The 12,737-nt window shown below is 40.2% G+C and overlaps 1 pseudogene; it reads left to right on the forward strand.

The window, feature by feature from the left end:
* The first annotated feature begins 9,280 nt into the window (after window positions 1–9,280).
* LOC140925678 (uncharacterized) overlaps window positions 9,281–12,737 on the forward strand; it is a 56,532-nt pseudogene continuing 53,075 nt past the window's right edge.

A 12,737-nucleotide genomic window follows, 5' to 3' on the forward strand; every position in this document is an offset into this window, starting at 1 on the left:
GCTACGAATTTTGAATAATTAATCCAGTTTCCAGACCCCTTGTAATTTGTTGTGTATACAGTCTCGTCATAAACTGTAACGTAGCCTACAGAGCAGGCGTTTTTTAACGGAAACTAAGAGGTACATTAATCGCGGCGAGGCCGCCATCATCGACCGCCCCCTTAAAATCAGTTTTTGACTGCTCCCAACTCTCTGGTAATATTAATGTCCAAGAAGGCGGGATAACGTTATTCCCGAAAAAAAAATCCTGGATCGCGCTGCAAAATACGCGTGCTTTGCAGGCTACGTGTAAAGGTCACTTTAGATCACTTTTGAAAACGTATGTTGACTAGCATATATACGAAACGTCAAGTTTGCTTAATAATGCAAAAGCGAAACTCAAAATGTTTATCACCGCTATTTGTGTTCTATTTTTGGATGATTAAAGCAAAGATGTAAATGTGACAACTATTTCCTTTCTTTTACTATAAATGGGCACTTTTTACTTCACACGTAAAATTCAGCGGAATCAGGAGCAATTTTTTTAATCCTATTTTATTGTTCTTTCACATACTGGTGAAAAGGTTCTACCAAGAGAGAGTAAAGGGGACAGAGGAGGCATCCCCCATACACACCCTATTCCACAGGTAATTCGTCTCGAGTTATTTTTAAGACCATTGATTCCATGGGGGATTAGACAACAGCCAATCACATAGCACGAATGTGTTCCGCGTGGATGACCCACGCTCAGAGCCACGCGTCCTTCCCGAACTGAAGCAGAAAAAAAATGGCGGAAGACGCGGAGAGCGACATTGCTATTTGTTTTGTAGACGAAAACGACTAAAGAGAGATTTCTGCTGAAGCTGTGTCAGCGAAACGGAAATAAAAAAAAGAATCGCCCTTCCTCTCTTGTATAGAGCTAACAGTACAGCAGGGAAATCCTTAACACACTGAATATTCCCTCAGGATCATTTATGATTTACAGTTTGAAGAGAGCAATTTCTGGTTTGATATTTATTCTTTTATTAGTCTTTTATTATTCAACAAAAATAACACTTGGCGTCCTACTTGTTTTATTATACAAACGACCGGTTTCAATACACCGGCGGCATTTCTCATTTTATTAAAGCACTGAGGTTACGACAACTTCGAGTTAAACTGATTTCACGGGTTATCAAAGAGTCCAGCGATTCCCTTTTCCCAAGTGAGCGCCGACTCATTTCGCTTCAATATTCAGAAATGCTCTCGATCTCTACGCTTTCATTGCCTTTCGCCCGACATGTTTTGCACTGCGTTTAGTCATGCGAAACCTCCACGAAATATCCACGCAGCGCGGGAGGTAACTTTATCCCGATTCTAAAAATAACTCGAGACGAATTACCTATGGAATAGGGTGTGTATGGGGGATGCCTTCTCTGTCCCCTTTATCCTCTCTTGGTTCTACCTATGACAGTCTCAATCTATGTGTTATGTAACAGTATTGTATAATCCTATAACTTGACATTACAAGACTGTTTTGAGGTCCAGGAAGAAAAAAGTGTTTATTTTCTGATACCAATATGTCCTCTCTACCGCACACATAATACGCTAAGCTCCGTATAGACACAACTAAATTGTTCACGAACAAACCGTTTGAAATAACTTCCTTGAGCTTACGGCATCTTTGAAGCAAAAATACAAAGGAGCGCTCGATTTCGAAGTTGTTTATCGAGTGAAAATAATCAACACATATCACTTGTAAGTCAATGCAATTTATTGCAAGCGAATGTATAATGTACCCAAGAGTTCGTTGCCTGCAAAGCTTAACAGTTGAAGCCGAGGCATACGGGGTAAAAAGGTCTCAAAATAAACAAACGCTAATGGAATAGATGAAATATCTAAGCAGGTAACACTCGGTCAGTGAAAGAGCAAATCACTGACGCTTTGAAAGATAACTGGATAGCGTCGATGAAGAAAGAAAACCTCTAACAACGGAAAGCCGTCCACTATGAGACGAAGAATTTCATCGGTCAGCGCGCACTTCAAGTAGCGCAGGCGCTTTAGTTTTGGTAATATCGCTGAAAGACAGTCGATAACAGCTTAACACGTTTAATTCGATGATGTTAGTGTGTTTTCCCAGTCGGCTGTTCCTAAGAATTCGTCTTTTATCTGGGTACCTTCTAATATGAGCGTCTTTAAATGAGGGTGCAAATGGGGTTAACAGTTAACTGATATTTGGCCAAAATATTAGTAGTTAACTGATAAATGAAAGTTAACAGTTAAGTGACATTACATTAATTTTAATGAAAGCAACAAAGTTTTGGACCCAGAAATGCTGTTTTCTGACATTTTTCTGTCCCGCTGATGACCACGTGGCACATTAACTTATATTACTATGTGCAAAAGGCACATCAGGGCAGTACCTGACAAACAGAAAGCGTCAGTCAAAGAGCTGGTTGTAGACAACTAAACTAATAATTCGTTTTCTGATATTAACAAGATATATGTGTTCGGAAAAGGAAAATACTGTTTTCACGGCCCCAAAAGATCGTCAAGTTAAACATTACCCAAATAAAAGAGCTGTGACTCTTAGCATTGGTTCTGGCTAAAAAGAATTTCTGAGGGTTCAAAGAAATCAGCAGTCTTTCTTTCAAGTACATGGAATTTGTACTTACGAGAAATCATTTTCGTAACTGATGTTGGAGTTCTAACTATTGAGAATTTTTTAATAGAAATAAAAGTTCGTGTTTAAACCGGTCTTACTGAAACAGTTGCTACAGTTTCATTTCTTAAAACCCTTGGATATCTTTATGAGGCTTTTGAAATATACGAATAAGGTACGTCTGCGAAAAAGGTAACACTGCGGGATGCGGAAGAGGATGTCGACAAAATCTATATCGAGGTAAAAAAAACTTCTGACAATGCAGGTGGAAAACCTACATGCGGTTTCTCACTTCAAAACAACACATTTCGTGCTTTGAACTACGCCCAAGACTTTGGAACCATAGTCAGTAAAGGAATCGCTTAAAAGACTACGAGTTCGAAGAGGGCTACACTCACGAAATAAAAGTCGAATTGCCCCGTGTTAAATACTTTCATACCTTTGTCAGCACTCTCAACTATGTCTCTCCCATTGGTGCAAACAGTGATTGAATTCACCAATTGAATTCCAAAAATAATGGTTCAGTTTTGTTATTTAAGACTATATTTTGGCATTGATAATGTTTCTCGTTGTCTGTTGCAATGGATTGCAAGGATTAAAAATGGATTGAAACTTAGGCCAACAACACGATACAGGACATACAGGAACCAGATAAGTACAAGACTGATTCCGATCAGATAGTGAAAGTGCCGAGGAAGGTGACTTTGAAGTAGTTTATAGCAGGGAAATGCATGACCATGTCAGGAAGATCAGTATGAGATCATGACTGCTGCGTCTGGATCTATGAGGATGGTGTCATATTGATGGTTATACGACTTATATTTTCAGTTACTAATAAACTGTACTAGTGGCAGAGTTCATGTAAATTTATACCTTGATTTTATTAGGACCTACCTCCAAAAGTGATTGACTTGCTGCAAGAAGGAAAATTCGGGTTATGACGAAATAATATTCGCTGTAGGAAAGTGAAAGTTAATAGCTAACCAAAATAGTAGTTAACTGATTAAGTTGTAGACAGTTTTTAAGTGTACATTTGGCCGAAAAAACAGTTGTTAACTGAGAATTGGGTTACCCCCATTAGCCTCGATTAATTGCCTCGATTCGCGCGATTTTAATTTTTTTTTCACCGAGTGAGACTGGGTCGAGAAAACCACAGTGGCCATAGCAACCGCCGAACGCGAACATTGCCGTCCATTTTGGAATGCTATCAACGATCGACTGTTTATAATCGTTCTGAATCTAATTTTATTACAATCAAGGAAGTATTTTAGAGGTATATGATGAGATTTTTAGTGCTTCAATGAAAGCGTGTCTTCGTTCACGAGATGGAAGATGTCTACACCAACTCCGGCACCCAATCACAACAATAGGATGTGAAGGCAGCGCTAGCGATGTGATTATTCAGGTTAGTAACGATTAGCTAAATAATTATTATGATCTCTGTTAGTTTTTTCAAAATTAGAATAATGTCGAAACATACCGATAGAGCAGTGATAACTTCTAAGGAACTACAACCGTCTTATTTATTGACTGAATCTGTCAGTATACTTAGGAAAAGTTTCGAAAAAGTATTAAAGCTTCGTTTTCTTCGCTCTTGAATAACTACACAGGTCACTGAGTCGCAATTTTAAGCTGCTAATTAACTTAGTTAAACAGATATCAGGTTCGAAATTGTCTTCAAACAAACTTCCATAGTAATTTTTTTTCAATAGCTGTGAACCACCTCGATATAGGGGTATGTGTTAAATTTTCTTTAGGGTCTTTGATCACATTGAATAGTTGCAACTGGTTGCTCCGATTGTTGTTGAAATACGCCTCGGATACTAATTACACACGATTGGAAACACCACTTAAATCTTCAATATCAATTCAAAGTACAGTACTTCTTTCAAGAGCTCTTATTAAAGATGGCAAGAATTTTCAACTTCAATTCAATTTATTTATTTCCCACTTCAAAATCTAACCAACCTAATCCTAACTTGACCAGTTATTTAGTTTACATCACATGATTCGGTGAAACCTTGATATGGACACCAAAGGAATAGAGTCTAGTGTCATATTACAGAGGTTGGAATTTTTCATTGCTCATAAAATCTATTCTCAAAGAATTTTCTCTGTATGCTAATTGCATGGTTAGGGTCAGGTAACATTGAAAAATTCTTAATAAAACTACAGTGTTTACTAACCAGGTTTCACCTAATAATAATACTAATAATACTTTTTTTCGAGGGTAGCATTTAATATCTCTTGATAATCTACACATTGACCTCAGAAAAAAAAACGCAATAATCAATCAAGAAGCTATGATTCATAGGTGAAAATTTTAAGATAAACAAACTAAGGAATTGCTAAGGATTGTCCATGACAATTTGCGAACTTTAATTCGCTTAAGTTTGCTTTTGAAAGACGTCAAGGTAGAGCCTTTCAACTGCTCGGGAAGTCTGTTCCACAAGCTTGCAGCACTGAACACAAATGACCGCTGTCCGATGATTGTTTAATTCTGGGCAACTTTAAATTTCTTTTGCACCGAATCTTAAAAATGTCTCTGCCATGTAGCAAGGCAGCAGACCATTTAATACCTTAAAAATCATCTTTGCCTAAAGTTTTGCCACTCACTGTTGAAATGAGAGAATGCTAAGATCGCTAAGTAGACAACGACAACAACCAGGGTTTGCAAATTTTATTGATGAGTAAGGTCAGTTTGACTTCTGCTTCACAAATTTTGGAGTCATTTTGGAATATTTGGAGTCAAATATCAGACTTTCCAGCACGTGGTCCTGGCATGTATACACTATCGTGAGGGATACACGAAGTAGCTGTGACGGTCCGCTGACCTGGAAAGCTCAAATCCTTGATGGCGGTCATCGAGTTAACTAATTTACCCTCTTCCTGTTTTGTCGTGCAGTATAATTCTTTAATTTCGATGACAATAATTAAGGTTTTATAGGTTTACAATTGACGTAAATTGTAATTGTTGCTAAAAAGGTAAGGACAAAACTGTGTTTGTTACCGAAAATTTTTGGAGTCAAAGTGACTCTCTCCGTAACTTCAGTGGAGTCATCTGAATAATTTTGGCGTAAAATACGCCAAATTTGGCGTATTTGCGAACCCTGACAACAATAATGTTAATAATCTGTAATGAGGGTGCATTACTCACAAAAGGATTGTTGTGAGATAAGGAAATAAATATGAAAATCAGGAATGTCCATATACCCATCATGGCACAAAAGGGGGGGGACAATTCTGCAATTGTGATGAGTGCCAAGTGGCATTGTTGTATTTGTCATTAAGATTAGGGTTATGTATTAAATGTGTCAACATGAATATGTAATAAGCAGGGTATTTAAGTTACTTCTTGTCTTATTAAAGAGAGCTTATTTCCCATGTATCGCTGTCTCTCACAAGTGTTTCATGGTGTCAGGAATATTGTAGCGAACCTACGTGTTTTATTTTTTACTTGCGATGCTGGGAGGCAATTTAGGGGTTGGTGCATTGCCGAATTCGTCTGCAGATACGTCGAATGTTAGAGGTGCTTTGTTTGCTTTACCGCCGCCTTCACCGCTTGATATTCATGATTCAAACGCAGCAGAAAAGTGGAAGGAGTTTGAGCTGAAGCTTGGAAGAATTTACTCAATTGCCATGAAGTTGCATCAGGAACCCAGAAGTGGTACAAGTTGCAACATTGCTTTCCGTAGTCGGAGCTGAAGTGCGGAAAGTTTTCGCTATGTTTACGGATTGGGCGAGCGACACCTACCAAAACAAGATTCAGCCTGTGTTGCAAAAGTTTGCAGTGTACTATCAGCCACTTAAAAATGTGCCTTTTGAAAGATATAAGTTTTATTCTAGAATGCAAGAATCGGGAGAGTCTTACGATCACTATCAGACAGCTCTTCGACAGTTAGTTGAAAGGTGCGAGTTCGAATCGATTACCCCCAATCAGATTTTACGTGACAAGCTCGTGTTTGGAATATTTCGTGATTCAAAGGTTTGTGAGAGGCTTCTCCATGAGAGGAATTTGTCGTTGGAGGAAACTGATGAGATTTGTCGTTCTCACATGACCATGCTACAGCAGATGAGGGTTGTCGGCGATGCCGGTTTAAGCGTTGCAGATGCCGGAAACGTGAATGCTGTGTCTAAAAAGCCTAAAAGAGGGAAACGTATGTGCAGTCGTGGCTCAAGAAATGCTAACACGTAGGGAAATAGTTGTGAATTTTGCGGACATGAGCATGACTTAGCGAAGCGTGAGGACTGTCCAGCTTTTGGAAGGAGCTGCAATAAGTGTGACAAGAAAAATCATTTCACGAACGAAGTTTTGGAAGTGCACCAATGCCCACGACTCGCATGCATCCTGTGTGTTGTTTTGAAGATGAGCTTTCGGACGAAGTTTTTGGAGTGGAAGAAATTTCGGCTGTAACGTTGGATGATTCTCAACTGGTAACGCTGAAGTTGGAATCTGGAAATTATCTTCGTTTTCAGCCCGATACCGGAGCTCAGAGCAATGTTGTCCCTTTGCATCTATACAAGAAAGCCACTAAGGATGTTGATTTTTGCAATGTGACCCCTGTCAATACGGCGATCATTTCGTATGGTGGTACTTCAATTCCTATCCTTGGGAAAGTTCATTTGTATGTATGGCGTGGACATTTCAGATGCCTGCTTGACTGCAATTTGGTTGACAGCAAGAAAGTCAGACCTATTCTTGGCAGGAAAGTGTGCCTGGGAATGAACATTATCCAGTATCTAGACAATGACCAGTTAAACTGACCGCAGGAGTTTGATGGTGAAGCTTATACACTAGATGTTCTGGCCAGTTCCCCGGCCTCCGCTGACCAGCTGATTAAGAGCTTTCCTCCTGTCTTTGCTGATGGCATGGGTGCGCTTGCGGGTGAATATCATATGGTGCTGGATGAGTCGGCTAGGCCAGTTCAATATCCTCCTCGCAGAGTTCCAGTTGCGATCCGTGATCATCTTAGAGAGAAATTATTGCTTGAGCTGACAATGCCCACCCCTTGGATCAGCTTGATGGTTGTCGTACCAAAGAAGAATGGCAAATTATGCATATGTTTGGATCTGATAGATCTTAATCGTGCTTTACAGCGGGAGAACTATCCTATGCCTACGATTGAGGAAAGCTTCCAATCTTCACGGAGCTCAAGTTTTCACGTCGCTTGATGTCTCCAACGGGTTCTGGCACGTTGTTCTTGATGAGGAGTCTTTGTTTTGTACTATGTTTAATACACCGTTTGGGAGATACTGCTGGAAAAGGATGCCGTTCGGAATCAGATCTGCACCTGAAGTGTTTCAGCGTAAAATGCATGAGTTGATTGAAGGGTTGAGGGGTGTTGAGGTCATCGTGGATGATTTTGTTGTTGTCGGTTATGGTGAATCGTGGCAGTCTGCAATTAAGGACCATGACAGGAATCTTCTATCGTTTCTTCAGAGATGTGATGAGCGCGGAGTTCATTTGAACAGCGACAAGTTGCAGCTTAGAATGAAAGAAGTCCCTTTTATTGGTAACGTGGCCACCAGTGAAGGTCTTCGCCCATATCCATCTTAAGTTTGGACAATTTCGCAAGATTCCCCCGCCGGAAAATGTAGCTGGCATTCAGCGAATCCTTGGTATGTCTCAGTACCTTAGTAAAATTCTGCCGCGTTTGTCTGATATTACAAAGCCACTGAGAGACCTCACCCGCCAAGATGCTGAGTTGATCTGGGACGAGCCGCAACAGAGTGCGTTTGAGTGCCTCAAACAAGCAGTTTCCGCTACGCCTGTGCTGCGTTATTACAATCTGAAAAAAGATGTTACCATTCAATGTGACGCATTTCAGCGTGGCCTTGGTGTGGCATTACTACAAGGTGGGCGGCCTGTGTCGCGCACGTTGACTGACAAGGAAGTAAATTACGCCCAGATAGAGAAGGAGTTGTTGGTGATTGCCTTCGCATGTGAGAAGTTTGATGCGTACATTTATGGCTGTGATTGTGTTTGAGTGCAGACAGATCATAAGCCCCTCGAGTCTATTTTCCGGAAAGAACTTTGTACAGCCCCCAAGCATCTTCACAGGATGCTGCTTAGGCTGCAAAAGTACAGTCTGGATGTCACTTACCTGAAAGGAGAGAAGATGTTGGTTGCGGACACTTTAAGCTGTGCCTATTTGCCTGAAGTCAATTCATGTATCTTTTTTTCGGGAGCTGGAAGAGGTTGACCACAGAGCTAACTTACCTGTAAGTGACGAGCGTTGGCAACAGTTAACCCATGTTTCGGCTGATGATCCAGTTCTGAAGCAGTTGCACACTGTCATTCAATGTGGCTGGCCTGAGAGAAAGTCTGACGTTCCTATGTGTCTTCGACCCTATTTTGATCTGCATGAGGAGCTGGTTGTTCAAGGTAGCACAGCACCTGATGAGTAATCGATGTCGTACACTTCTGCCAATGTCGGAGTCTCCTTTAAGACCAAGTTATCCACTACACAGTGATGTGCGTGCGTTGGCCGGAAGGAAATGACGCCAAAAGAAAATTATTATGATCGGCATGTGAAGCCTTTAAAGTTCATCGCAACCTTGGCGAGTCTGTGGGTGTGAGGCTTCCTGGTGAGAAAGTTTGGTCACCTGCTGAGTGTGTGGGTTTTGCTGGTCCGCGCAGTTACCTGTTAAAGACTGGTGATGCTGTTTACCATCGTAACCACCGTGCCATTTGACTTGCTGAGCACAGCAGAACCTCCTGTTACAGATCAGTTTGATTCGCCTGTTACCCCTCAGTCCAGTCGCAGTAACGCTGGATCCCCTGGAGGAAATTATTTGCCTCCGCCTGATGTACCTGAGTCAAGTGTGCCCTCTGTTCCTGAGTCAGTGCCATGCAACATCCGTCGAACAAGGTCGACAGGAAACTCTATCTCCTGTGCCCTCTTCTGTGCTGCCAACTAATCCTCGACGATTGCAGAGAGAAAGAAGGCCCCTGAAAAGATTTCAAGACTTTGTTCTAAACTAACAAAAAGATTTCAAGACTTTGTTCTAAACTAACGCTGAAATCTGAGTTTTGCAGTGTTTTGGTATACAAGTTAGGGATAAATCGCGCTGTTTGTTTATGTATTCTATTTGCGTTATTCTCTTTTGTACGAGGGAAGGTGTGACAAGTGCCAAGAGTGCATTGTTGTATTTATTATTAAGATTAGGGTCACGTAAGGTGTCAACGTAAATATTTAATAAGCAGGATATTTAAGTTACTTCTTGTCTTATTAAGGAGAGCTTATTTCCCTCCTATCGCTGTCTCTCACAAGTATTTCAGCAATACCATTTAAAAAATGGCAAATACCAAAATGCCATGTCGAAAAGAATAAACGAAATGCCGATACCGCATTATAATTGGTTACGCTTACTTAAAGTAGTATCCATCTCACGTGTTTGTTTATCCCAAGCATGTATGTACCAGCAATCAACCTCAGCCGTTGCAAGAAGACAGGAGAAGACCTCGAAGTGATTGGCATAACGATCAAAAGCCCAGTCATTGGATGCGCTTAACCAATTTCATCATAGATTAACTGTCAGAAATTGTGTAGTTATTATTAAGCATTAAGTCTAAAGTCTTAAAAATTATATTGACCAGTATTGGACATAAAAATTTGAATTACGGATCGAAATACCGCTTGAAAAAAAAGCTTTAAATACCAAAAACCTCCATGTCCCCCTCCAAAAGCCATGACATATCTGCAATAGACAAGTGTTTGTAGGGAGAGGTTACGCTGTATATTAACTGGGCCTTTGAAGTTCAAACTTATTTTTGAATACAAATTCTCTAGACTGATCTCCATACATCTTGTTAAAGAGTTAGTCGAGAGAATTTGATAAAGGATCAAAGCATTTCTCTTTAAAGTGATCATTGTACTAATTCTCATAACCTTCTCTTGATAATGCATTAATTTTGTTGGTAAAAGATTGTTGTTGGTCACTCTTAGTTTTTATTTATTAATAAATAATAATTATGTAACTTACAACTGATTGTAACTTCCAGGTGCCCAGTTGCATGTATGGAAGGTAATGAAATTTACAGTGTAGTTTACCTTTTTCCTTTATTTTTTATCATAGTGTTCTAACGTAGAGCGGCAGCATGCTGTTATAGAATACAATGAGGTGGAGGGCTGTTTTGTGGTTCAAGATCTAAACTCAGCTCATGGTACTTATGTAAATGATTGTCGTGTACAGAATGCAGCCGTGAGACTTGCCTCCGGTGATGTAATAAGGTTTGGATTTGGTATCCTTTTAAAAATGACAACAAAAGTAAAAGAAAGTGTGTGGTGAGTGTAAATGTAGTCCTGATTAATGCTCCAATATGACTCGATCAGCTGTTGACAGTGACTGACCTTTCGACAACCTTAAGTCATAGTCAGAGTTGAAGTGAGTTGTATCTTTTCAGTTGATGATATGTGGTATTTTGCTCAAATTATATAGTTAAATGAATTTACAGTGTATACCTTGTATTTGATTACACAACTTCCTTAACATGCATATATACAACTAAACAGGAAATGCAGGTTTTGAATTTCTTGTTGATTCATCCTCAACACTTCATTACCCATCCTTGGGTCTGTCTAAGCCATGGGAATCATACAGACTCCGTGTTCTGTCATCACCAATGGCAACATCACAGTCGGGTGGAGTCACCTCCCTTCCTTATATCAACACTGTGACACCAGTGAGTACTGATGGTGTACCACTGTATACAAGCACTGAACCAGTCAGTTTGCCTGGGACTGGTGGCTCAGTATCAGAAGTAAGAGGCCCATCTGATCCAAAGGTTAGTAAGTTTTTCTGAATGCCAGTGTGCAACGAAAGTCATGTCTGAAAACTTGGGGCTAGTGGATTTTGTGATTGGGGCCAGTGAATTCTGTTCTTAATTTGCCTGACAGGCAAGTGAAGATATTTGGTGAAATTGAAATTAAAAGATGCTGAGGTAGATTATTCAATCAGTGACAGGGGAGGCTCGAAAGAAGAAACCCAGTACTCCCATTAGGAGTCAAACCTATGTCCTTGTTGTTACTAGTTCAGATGCTCTACTACTAAGCTACATGAGACTCCTGTGAGCTAAGGCTACTAAACCAGGTTCATGTGACAAACATTCCATACTGCTTGGACTAGAATACTGATATGTGATAGAAATGTGATGGTGAATTCGGGGCCTGGCATATATGGTACAGGTCAAAATTAAATTCAGGTAAAAGGTTGATTCTCAGTTTTCCTTGTCTCTTAACCCTAATTATTCATGCATTAGGGCTAGGAGACAGAGAAAATTGAGAACCAACCTACAATCTTAGACAAAAACCTTGAAACACTTTGAACATTCTCGCACCACTTCCGTCCCCCTCCCTTTTGCAATGTTGTTGTAGCCAGTGAAACACTGAAATGTCATCTCAACTTTGCACAGGGGAAAGGGGTGTTTCAAGGATTTTTGGCGAGGATTGTGTGAGTTGCGAAAAGCCATCTGGTTAATATCAGTTGTTGGCAGTTATTGTTAAGTAGTTTTCGTGAATAGTCGAGAAAGATTGCGATAGCGTGGTAAATGTTGCTGTAACTTTTGTTTGACGCAAGGAAAGAAAAACATTGATTTTCTAGTTTTCCGTAGAAATACTGGAACTGTTATTATAAGTCTAAAAAATGATATATAAGTACAGCCTGGCGCAGGAATCTCGCGTAGAAGAAGTTGAATTATACTGAGACATAAAGGTTAAGTGTCAGGATTAGTCACATAGTTAAGTGAGGAAAGTAAGTATGGTGTACAATAAGAAAACAACGGCTGAAGAACGAGCGCTCATCAGATTTCTGTACGTGGAAAAGAGGTATTCACTGAGAGAAATTGCAGGAAAAGTCGGCCGATCTGCAGCAACAGTAATGCGAGTGTTAAAAGAATCTAACAGTGCTTCAAGGCATTCGCGAACTCAGGCAAACGTCACCTACAAAAGAAGAGGAAGGCCAAGAAAGTTGTCATCTAGAGAAGAGAGACTCCTTATAAGGGCTCTACACAAATTGAGGCGTACAGAAGGTAACTTTACTGCCAAGCGACTAATGAATGAGGCAAACATCTCGGAAAGTAATGTGTCAGTTCGCACTGTGGCAAGATTTTTGAATA

The sequence above is a fragment of the Porites lutea genome, chromosome 1 (genome assembly GCF_958299795.1).
Source record: "Porites lutea chromosome 1, jaPorLute2.1, whole genome shotgun sequence".
Lineage (NCBI taxonomy): Eukaryota > Metazoa > Cnidaria > Anthozoa > Scleractinia > Poritidae > Porites > Porites lutea.